We start from the raw sequence: 12,185 nt of genomic DNA, 5'->3' as shown, positions 1-12,185 counted from the left end.
TCGAAACACAACGCCAACAACACATGGCCTACCGCCCCGCTTTCCCACTGCTGTCCCGATGAAAATGGTACCTCACATGTGTGGGTGCACCTACCTGGGTGCCAAGGGGAAAGCCTAAAACACAGGCAACCCCAAGTCTGTTTCGTACCTGAATTTGACACTTTCTCCAGACAAGCACAACATACATATATGGGCCTCGGGTGTCCAAGCCACCAAGGAAAACTGGGAACCCCATGCATTTCCGAAAAGAGGACAACCGTGGGAATATGCAGAGGTATGATTTGCGCAAATCGGCCCAGAATTTATTACCCAGACACCCCCGCAAAGTCTGAAATGTGGGGAAAAAAACGCATTTTCCGCACATTTCACTCAGCACACCCATAGAAACACACCGACAACAGCACATGGCCTACCGTCCCACGTTCCCAAAGGTGTCCCAATGAAAACGGTACCTCACATGTGTGGGTACACCTACCTGGGCGCCAAGCGGAAAGCCTAAAACACAGGTAACCTCAAGTCTGTTTCGTACCTGAATTTGACACTTTCTCCAGACAAGCACAACATACAGATATGGGCCTTGGGTGTCCAAGCCACCAAGGAAAACAGGGAACCCCATGCATTTCTGAAAAGAGGACACCCGTGGGAATCCGCAGAGGTATGATTTGCGCAAATCGGCCCAGAATTTATTACGCAGACACCCCCGCAAAGTCCGAAATGTGGGGAAAAACGCATTTTCCGCACATTTCACTCGGAAAACCCATCGAAACACACAGCCAACAACACATGGCCTACTGTCCCGCGTTCCCACAGGTGTCCCGATGAAAACCGTACCTCACATGTGTGGGTAAACCTACCTGGGCGCCAATGGGAAAGCCTAAAACACAGGTAACCCCAAGTCTGTTTCGTACCTGAATTTGACACTTTCTCCAGACAAGCACAACATACAGATATGGGCCTTGGGTGTCCAAGCCACCAAGGAAAACAGGGAACCCAATGCATTTCCAAAAAGAGGACACCCATGGGAATCCGCAGAGGCATGATTTGCGCAAATCGTCCCAGAATTTATTAGAAAGACACCCCCGCAAAGTCCGAAATGTGGGAAAAAAACACATTTTCTGCACATTTCACTCGGTGCACCTATCTAAACACGGTGCCAACAACACATGGCCTACCGTCCCGCGTTCCCACAGGTGTCCCGCTGAAAACGTTACCTCACATGTGTGGGTGCACTTATCTGGGCGCCAAGGGGAAAGCCTAAAACACAGGTAACCCCAAGTCTGTTTCGACACCTGAATTTCACACTTTCTCCAGACAAGCACAACATACAGATATGTGCCTCGGGTGTCCAATCCACCAAGGAAAACAGGGAATCCCATGCATTTCTAAAAAGAGGACACCCGTGGGAATCCGCAGAGGTATGATTTGAGCAAATCGGCCCAGAATATATCACGCAAACACCCCCGCAAAGTCTGAAATGTGGGGAAAAAACGCATTCTCCGCACATTTCACTCGGCAAACCCATCGAAACACACCGCCAACAACAAATGGCCTACCGTCCCGCGTTCCCACAGGTGTCCCGATGAAAACGGTACCTCACATGTATGGGTGCACCTACCTGGGCGCCAAGGGGAAAGCCTAAAACACAGGTAACCCCAAGTCTGTTTCGACACCTGAATTTGACACTTTCTCCAGACAAGCACAACATACATATATGGGGTCGGGTGTCCAAGCCACCAAGGAAAACAGAGAACTCCATGCATTTCCGAAAAGAGGACACCCGTGGGAATCCACAGAGGTATGATTTGCGCAAATCGGCCCAGAATTTATTACCCAGACACCCCCGCAAAGTCCGAAATGTGGGAAAAAAATGCATTTTCCACACATTTCACTCGGCGCACCCACCGAAACGCCGCCAACAACACATGGCCTTCTGTCCTGCGTTCCCACAGGTGTCCAGATGAAAAGGATACCTCACATGTGTGGGTGCACCTACCTGGGTGCCAAGGGGAAAGCCTAAAACACAGGTAATCCCAAGTCTGTTTCGACACCTGAATTTGACACTTTCTCCAGACAAGCACAACATACAGATATGGGCCTCGGGTGTCTAAGCCACCAAGGAAAACAGAGAACCCCATGCATTTTCGAAAAGAGGACACCCGTGGGGATCCACAGAGGTATGATTTACGCAAATCGGCCCAGAATTTTTTACCCAGAAACCCCTGCAAATTCTGAAATGTGGTAAAAAAATGCATTTTCCGCACATTTCACTCCGTGCACCCTTCGAAACACGCTGCCAACAACACATGGCCTACTGTTCCGCGTTCTCACAGGTGTCCCGATGAAAACGGTACCTCACATGTGTGGGTGCACCTACCTGGGCGCCAAGGGGAAAGCCTAAAACACAGGTAACCCCGAGTCTGTTTCGACGCCTGAATTTGACACTTTCTCCAGACAAGCACAACACAGCCACCAAAGAAAACAGGGAACCCCCATGCATTTCCGAAAAGAGGACACCCGTGGGAACCCGCAGAGGTATGATTTGTGCAAATCGGCCCAGAATTCATTACCCAGACACCCCCGCAAATTCTGAAATGTGGGAAAAAAATGTATTTTCCGCACATTTCACTAGGCGCAACCTTCGAAACACGCTGCCAACAGTCCCGCGTTCTCACAGTTGTCCCTATGAAAACGGTACCTCACATGTGTGGGTGCACCTACCTGGGCACCAAGGGGAAAGCCTAAAACACAGGTAGCCCCAAGTCTGTTTCGTACCTGAATTTGACATTTTCTCCAGACAAGCACAACATACAGATATGGGCCTTGGGTGTCCAAGCCACCAAGGAAAACAGGGAACCCAATGCATTTCCAAAAAGAGGACACCCATGGGAATCCGCAGAGGTATGATTTGCGCAAATCGTCCCAGAATTTATTAGCCAGACACCCCCGCAAAGTCCAAAATGTGGGAAAAAAACACATTTTCCGCACATTTCACTCGGTGCACCGATCTAAACACGGTGCCAACAACACATGGCCTACCGTCCCGCGTTCCCACAGGTGTCCCGATGAAAACGTTACCTCACATGAGTGGGTGCACTTACCTGGGCGCCAAGGGGAAAGCCTAAAACACAGGTAACCCCAAGTCTGTTTCGACACCTGAATTTGACACTTTCTCCAGACAAGCACAACATACAGATATGGGCCTCGGGTGTCCAATCCACCAAGGAAAATAGGGAATCCCATGCATTTCTAAAAAGAGGACACCCGTGGGAATCCGCAGCGGTATGATTTGCGCAAATCGGCCCAGAATTTATTACGCAAACACCCCCGCAAAGTCCGAAATGTGGGGAAAAAACACATTTTCCGCACATTTCACTCGGCAAACCCATCGAAACACACAGCCAACAACACATAGCCTACCGTCCCGCGTTCCCACAGGTGTCCCGATGAAAACCGTACCTCACATGTGTGGGTGCACCTACCTGGGCGCCAATGGGAAAGCCTAAAATACAGGTAACCCCAAGTCTGTTTCGTACCTGAATTTGACACTTTCTCCAGACAAGCACAACATACACATATGGGCCTCGGGTGTCCAAGCAACCAAGGAAAACCGGGAACCCCATGCATTTTCGAAAAGAGGACACCCGTGGTAATCCGCAGAGGTATGATTTGCGCAAATCGGCCCAGAATTTATTACCCAGACACCCCCGCAAAATCCGAAATGTGGTAAAAAAATGTACTTTCCGCACATTTCACTCAGCGCACCCATCGAAGCACGCCGCCAACAAATGGCCTACTGTCCTGCGTTCCCACTTTTGTCCTGATGAAAACGGTACCTCACATGTGTGGGTGCACCTACCTGGGTGCCAAGGGGAAAGCTTAAAACACAGGTAACCCCAAGTCTGTTTCCTATCTGAATTTGACACTTTCTCCAGACAAGCACAACATATACATATGGGCCTCGGGTGTCCAAGCAACAAAGGAAAACCGGGAACCCCATGCATTTCCGAAAAGAGGACACCCGTGGTAATCCGCAGAGGTATGATTTGCGCAAATCGACCCAGAATTTATTACCCAGACACCCCTGCAAATTCTGAAATGTGGGAGAAAAAAAAATAATTTTCCGCACATTTCACTTGGCAAACCCATCGAAACACACCGCCAACAACAGATGGCCTACCGTCCCGCGTTCCCACAGGTGTCCCGATGAAAACGGTACCTCACATGTATGGGTGCACCTACCTGGGCGTCAAGGGGAAAGCCTAAAACACAGGTAACCCCAAGTCTGTTTTGTACCTGAATTTGACACTTTCTCCAGACAAGCACAACATACAGATATGGGCCTTGGGTGTCCAAGCCACCAAGGAAAACAGGGAACCCAATGCATTTCCAAAAAGAGGACACCCATGGGAATCCGCAGAGGTATGATTTGCGCAAATCTTCCCAGAATTTATTAGCCAGACACCCCCACAAAGTCCGAAATGTGGGAAAAACACACATTTTCCGCACATTTCACTTGGTGCACCGATCTAAACACGGTGCCAACAACACATGGCCTACCGTCCCGCGTTCCCACAGGTGTCCCGATAAAAACGGTACCTAACATGTGTGGGTGCACTTACCTGGGCGCCAAGGGGAAAGCCTAAAACACAGGTAACCCCAAGTCTGTTTCGACACCTGAATTTGACACTTTCTCCAGACAAGCACAACATACAGATATGGGCCTCGGGTGTCCAATCCACCAAGGAAAACAGGGAATCCCATGCATTTCTAAAAAAAGGACACCCGTGGGAATCCGCAGAGGTATAATTTGCGCAAATCGGCCCAGAATTTATTACGCAAACACCCCCGCAAAGTCCGAAATGTGGGGAAAAAACACATTTTCTGCACATATCACTCGGCAAACCCATCGAAACACACAGCCAACAACACATGGCCTACTGTCCCGCGTTTCCACAGGTGTCCCGAAGAAAACCGTACCTCACATGTGTGGGTGAACTTACCTGGGCGCCAATGGGAAAGCCTAAAACACAGGTAAACCCAAGTCTGTTTCGTACCTGAATTTGACACTTTCTCCAGACAAGCACAACATACACATATGGGCCTCGGGTATCCAGGCAACCAAGGAAAACCCGGAACCCCATGCATTTCCGAAAAGAGGACACCCGTGGTAATCCGCAGAGGTATGATTTGCGCAAATCGGCCAAGAATTTATTACCCAGACACCCCCGCAAAGTCCGAATTGTGGGGAAAAAAATGCATTTTCTGCACATTTCACTCGGAGCACCCATCGAAACACAACGCCAACAACACATGGCCTACCGCCCCGCTTTCCCACTGCTGTCCCGATGAAAATGGTACCTCACATGTGTGGGTGCACCTACCTGGGTGCCAAGGGGAAAGCCTAAAACACAGGCAACCCCAAGTCTGTTTCGTACCTGAATTTGACACTTTCTCCAGACAAGCACAACATACATATATGGGCCTCGGGTGTCCAAGCCACCAAGGAAAACTGGGAACCCCATGCATTTCCGAAAAGAGGACAACCGTGGGAATATGCAGAGGTATGATTTGCGCAAATCGGCCCAGAATTTATTACCCAGACACCCCCGCAAAGTCTGAAATGTGGGGAAAAAAACGCATTTTCCGCACATTTCACTCAGCACACCCATAGAAACACACCGACAACAGCACATGGCCTACCGTCCCACGTTCCCAAAGGTGTCCCAATGAAAACGGTACCTCACATGTGTGGGTACACCTACCTGGGCGCCAAGCGGAAAGCCTAAAACACAGGTAACCTCAAGTCTGTTTCGTACCTGAATTTGACACTTTCTCCAGACAAGCACAACATACAGATATGGGCCTTGGGTGTCCAAGCCACCAAGGAAAACAGGGAACCCCATGCATTTCTGAAAAGAGGACACCCGTGGGAATCCGCAGAGGTATGATTTGCGCAAATCGGCCCAGAATTTATTACGCAGACACCCCCGCAAAGTCCGAAATGTGGGGAAAAACGCATTTTCCGCACATTTCACTCGGAAAACCCATCGAAACACACAGCCAACAACACATGGCCTACTGTCCCGCGTTCCCACAGGTGTCCCGATGAAAACCGTACCTCACATGTGTGGGTAAACCTACCTGGGCGCCAATGGGAAAGCCTAAAACACAGGTAACCCCAAGTCTGTTTCGTACCTGAATTTGACACTTTCTCCAGACAAGCACAACATACAGATATGGGCCTTGGGTGTCCAAGCCACCAAGGAAAACAGGGAACCCAATGCATTTCCAAAAAGAGGACACCCATGGGAATCCGCAGAGGCATGATTTGCGCAAATCGTCCCAGAATTTATTAGAAAGACACCCCCGCAAAGTCCGAAATGTGGGAAAAAAACACATTTTCTGCACATTTCACTCGGTGCACCTATCTAAACACGGTGCCAACAACACATGGCCTACCGTCCCGCGTTCCCACAGGTGTCCCGCTGAAAACGTTACCTCACATGTGTGGGTGCACTTATCTGGGCGCCAAGGGGAAAGCCTAAAACACAGGTAACCCCAAGTCTGTTTCGACACCTGAATTTGACACTTTCTCCAGACAAGCACAACATACAGATATGTGCCTCGGGTGTCCAATCCACCAAGGAAAACAGGGAATCCCATGCATTTCTAAAAAGAGGACACCCGTGGGAATCCGCAGAGGTATGATTTGAGCAAATCGGCCCAGAATATATCACGCAAACACCCCCGCAAAGTCTGAAATGTGGGGAAAAAACGCATTCTCCGCACATTTCACTCGGCAAACCCATCGAAACACACCGCCAACAACAAATGGCCTACCGTCCCGCGTTCCCACAGGTGTCCCGATGAAAACGGTACCTCACATGTATGGGTGCACCTACCTGGGCGCCAAGGGGAAAGCCTAAAACACAGGTAACCCCAAGTCTGTTTCGACACCTGAATTTGACACTTTCTCCAGACAAGCACAACATACATATATGGGGTCGGGTGTCCAAGCCACCAAGGAAAACAGAGAACTCCATGCATTTCCGAAAAGAGGACACCCGTGGGAATCCACAGAGGTATGATTTGCGCAAATCGGCCCAGAATTTATTACCCAGACACCCCCGCAAAGTCCGAAATGTGGGAAAAAAATGCATTTTCCACACATTTCACTCGGCGCACCCACCGAAACGCCGCCAACAACACATGGCCTTCTGTCCTGCGTTCCCACAGGTGTCCAGATGAAAAGGATACCTCACATGTGTGGGTGCACCTACCTGGGTGCCAAGGGGAAAGCCTAAAACACAGGTAATCCCAAGTCTGTTTCGACACCTGAATTTGACACTTTCTCCAGACAAGCACAACATACAGATATGGGCCTCGGGTGTCTAAGCCACCAAGGAAAACAGAGAACCCCATGCATTTTCGAAAAGAGGACACCCGTGGGGATCCACAGAGGTATGATTTACGCAAATCGGCCCAGAATTTTTTACCCAGAAACCCCTGCAAATTCTGAAATGTGGTAAAAAAATGCATTTTCCGCACATTTCACTCCGTGCACCCTTCGAAACACGCTGCCAACAACACATGGCCTACTGTTCCGCGTTCTCACAGGTGTCCCGATGAAAACGGTACCTCACATGTGTGGGTGCACCTACCTGGGCGCCAAGGGGAAAGCCTAAAACACAGGTAACCCCGAGTCTGTTTCGACGCCTGAATTTGACACTTTCTCCAGACAAGCACAACACAGCCACCAAAGAAAACAGGGAACCCCCATGCATTTCCGAAAAGAGGACACCCGTGGGAACCCGCAGAGGTATGATTTGTGCAAATCGGCCCAGAATTCATTACCCAGACACCCCCGCAAATTCTGAAATGTGGGAAAAAAATGTATTTTCCGCACATTTCACTAGGCGCAACCTTCGAAACACGCTGCCAACAGTCCCGCGTTCTCACAGTTGTCCCTATGAAAACGGTACCTCACATGTGTGGGTGCACCTACCTGGGCACCAAGGGGAAAGCCTAAAACACAGGTAGCCCCAAGTCTGTTTCGACACCTGAATTTAACACTTTCTCCAGACAAGCACAACATACAGATATGGGCCTCGGGTGTCAAAGCCACCAAGGAAAACAGGGAACCCCATGCATTTCTGAAAAGAGGACACCCGTGGGAATCCGCAGAGGTATGATTTGCGCAAATCGGCCCAGAATTTATTACCCAGACACCCCCGCAAATTACGAAATGTGGAGAAAAAAATGCATTTTCCGCACATTTCACTCGGCGCACCCATCAAAACACGCCGCCAACAACACATGGCCTACCATCCCGCTTTCGCACAGGTGTCCCAATGAAAACCGTACCTCGCATGTGTCGGTGCACCTACCAGGGCGCCAAGGGGAAAGCCTAAAACACAGGTAACACCTAGTCTGTTTCGACGTCTGAATTTGACACTTTCTCGAGACAAGCACAACATACAGATATGGGGTCGGGTGTCCAAGCCACCAAGGAAAACAGAGACCCCCATGCATTTCCAAAAAGAGGACACCCGTGGGGATCCTCAGAGGTATGATTTACGCAAATCGGCCCAGAATGTTTTACCCAGACAGCCCCGCAAATTTTAAAATGTGGGAAAGAAATGCATTTTCCACACATTTCACTCGGCGCACTCTTTGAAACACACTGCCAACAACACATGGCCAACCGTTGCACATTCTCACAGGTGTCCCGATGAAATTGGCACCTCACATGTGTGGGTGCACCTACCTGGGCGCCAAGGGGAAAGCCTAAAACACAGGTAACCCCAAGTCTGTTTCGACACCTGGATGTGACACTTTCTCCAGACAAGCACAACATACAGATATGGGCCTCGGGTGTCCAAGCCACCAAAGAAAACAGGGAACCCCTATGCATTTCCGAAGAAAAGTGGACACCCGTGGGAACCCGCAGAGGTATGATTTGCGCACATCGGCCCAGAATTTATTACCCAGACACCCCCGCAAAGTCCAAAATGAGGAGAAAAAAACTCATTTTCCGCACATTTCAGTCAGCACACACATCGAAACATGCCGTCAACAACACATGGCCTAACGTCCCGCATTCCCACAGGTGTTCCTATGAAAACAGTACCTCACATGTGTGGGTGCACCTACATGGGTGCCAGGGGGAAAGCCTAAAACATAGGTAACCCCAAGTCTGTTTCGACACTTGAATTTGACACTTTCTCCAGACAAGCACAACATACAGATATGGGCCTCGGGTGTCCAAGCCACCAAAGAACACAGGGAACCCCATGCATTTCCGAAAAGAGGACACCCGTGGGAATCCGCAGAGGTATGATTCGCGCAAATCGGCCCACAATTTATTACCCAGACACCACCGCAAAGCACGAAATGTGGAGAAAAAAATGCATTTTCCGCACATTTCACTCGACGCACCCATCGAAACACACCGCCAACAACACATGGCCTACCATCCCGCTTTCGCACAAGTGTCCCGATGAAAACGGTACCTCACATGTGTGGGTGCACCTACCTGGGCGCCAAGGGGAAAGCCTAAAACAAAGGTAATCCCGAGTCTGTTTCGACGCCTGAATTTGACACTTTCTCCAGACAAGCACAACATACAGATATGGGGTCGGGTGTCCAAGCCACCAAGGAAAACAGAGAACCCCATGCATTTCCGAAAAGAGAACACCCGTGGGGATCCACAGAGGTATGATTTACGCAAATCGGCCCAGAATTTCTTACCCAGACACCCCCGCAAATTCTGAAATGTGGGAAAAAAATGCATTTTCCGCACATTTCACTCGGCGCACCGATCGAAACACGCTGCCAACAACACATGGCCTACAGTCCCGCGTTCTCACAGTTGTCCCTATGAAAACGGTACCTCACATGTGTGGGTGCACCTACCTGGGCGCCAAGGGGAAAGCCTAAAACACAGGTAACCCCAAGTCTGTTTCGACACCTGAATTTAACACTTTCTCCAGACAAGCACAACATACAGATATGGGCCTCGGGTGTCCGAGCCACCGAGGAAAACAGGGAACCCCATGATTTTCCAAAACGAGGATACCTGTGGGAATCCGTAGAGGTATGAAGTGCGCAAATCGGCCCAGAATTTATTACCCAGACACCCCCGCAAAGTCCGAAATGTGGTAAAAAAATGCATTTTCCGCACATTTCACTCAGCGCACCCATCGAAGCACGCCGCCAACAAATGGCCTACCGTCCTGCGTTCCCACTTTTGTCCTGATGAAAACGGTACCTCACATGTGTGGGTGCACCTACATGGGTGCCAAGGGGAAAGCCTAAAACATAGGTAACCTGAAGTCTGTTTCGACACTTGAATTTGACACTTTCTCCAGACAAGCACAACATACAGATATGGGCCTCGGGTGTCCAAGCCACCAAAGAACACAGGGAACCCCATGCATTTCCGAAAAGAGGACACCCGTGGGAATCCGCAGAGGTATGATTCGCGTAAATCGGCCCACAATGTATTACCCAGACACCCCTGCAAAGCACGAAATGTGGAGAAAAAAATGCATTTTCCGCATATTTCACTCGGCGCACCCATCGAAACACGCCGCCAACAACACATGGCCTACCATCCCGCTTTCGCACAGGTGTCCCGATGAAAACGGTACCTCACATGTGTGGGTGCACCTACCTGGGCGCCAAGGGGAAAACAAAGGTAACCCCGAGTCTGTTTCGACGCCTGAATTTGACACTTTCTCCAGACAAGCACAACATACAGATATGGGGTCGGGTGTCCAAGCCACCAAGGAAAACAGAGAACCCCATGCATTTCCGAAAAGAGGACACCCGTGGGGATCCACAGAGATATGATTTACGCAAATCGGCCCAGAATTTCTTACCCAGACACCCCCGCAAAATCCGAAATGTGGTAAAAAAATGCACTTTCCGCACATTTCACTCAGCGCACCCATCGAAGCACGCCGCCAACAAATGGCCTACTGTCCTGCGTTCCCACTTTTGTCCTGATGAAAACGGTACCTCACATGTGTGGGTGCACTTACCTGGACACCAAGGGGAAAGCCTAAAACACAGGTAACCCCAAGTCTGTTTCGACACCTGAATTTGACACTTTCTCCAGACAAGCACAACATACAGATATGGGCCTCGGGTGTCCAAGCCACCAAGGAAAACAGGGAACCCCATGCATTTCTGAAAAGAGGACACCCGTGGGAATCCGCAGAGGTATGATTTGCGCAAATCGGCCCAGAATTTATTACGCAGACACCCCCGCAAAGTCCGAAATGTGGGGAAAAACGCATTTTCCGCACATTTCACTCGGAAAACCCATCGAAACACACAGCCAACAACACATGGCCTACTGTCCCGCGTTCCCACAGGTGTCCCGATGAAAACCGTACCTCACATGTGTGGGTAAACCTACCTGGGCGCCAATGGGAAAGCCTAAAACACAGGTAACCCCAAGTCTGTTTCGTACCTGAATTTGACACTTTCTCCAGACAAGCACAACATACAGATATGGGCCTTGGGTGTCCAAGCCACCAAGGAAAACAGGGAACCCAATGCATTTCCAAAAAGAGGACACCCATGGGAATCCGCAGAGGCATGATTTGCGCAAATCGTCCCAGAATTTATTAGCCAGACACCCCCGCAAAGTCCGAAATGTGGGAAAAAAACACATTTTCTGCACATTTCACTCGGTGCACCGATCTAAACACGGTGCCAACAACACATGGCCTACCGTCCCGCGTTCCCACAGGTGTCCCGATGAAAACGTTACCTCACATGTGTGGGTGCACTTACCTGGGCGCCAAGGGGAAAGCCTAAAACACAGGTAACCCCAAGTCTGTTTCGACACCTGAATTTGACACTTTCTCCAGACAAGCACAACATACAGATATGGGCCTCGGGTGTCCAATCCACCAAGGAAAACAGGGAATCCCATGCATTTCTAAAAAGAGGACACCCGTGGGAATCCGCAGAGGTATGATTTGAGCAAATCGGCCCAGAATATATCACGCAAACACCCCCGCAAAGTCTGAAATGTGGGGAAAAAACGCATTCTCCGCACATTTCACTCGGCAAACCCATCGAAACACACGGCCAACAACACATGGCCTACCGTCCCGCGTTCCCACAGGTGTCCCGATGAAAACGGTACCTCACATGTATGGGTGCATTTA

The sequence above is a fragment of the Ambystoma mexicanum genome, chromosome 11 (assembly GCF_040938575.1).
Source record: "Ambystoma mexicanum isolate Mex_15411 chromosome 11, UKY_AmexF1_1, whole genome shotgun sequence".
NCBI lineage: Eukaryota > Metazoa > Chordata > Amphibia > Caudata > Ambystomatidae > Ambystoma > Ambystoma mexicanum.
This window is presented reverse-complemented; position numbering follows the sequence as displayed.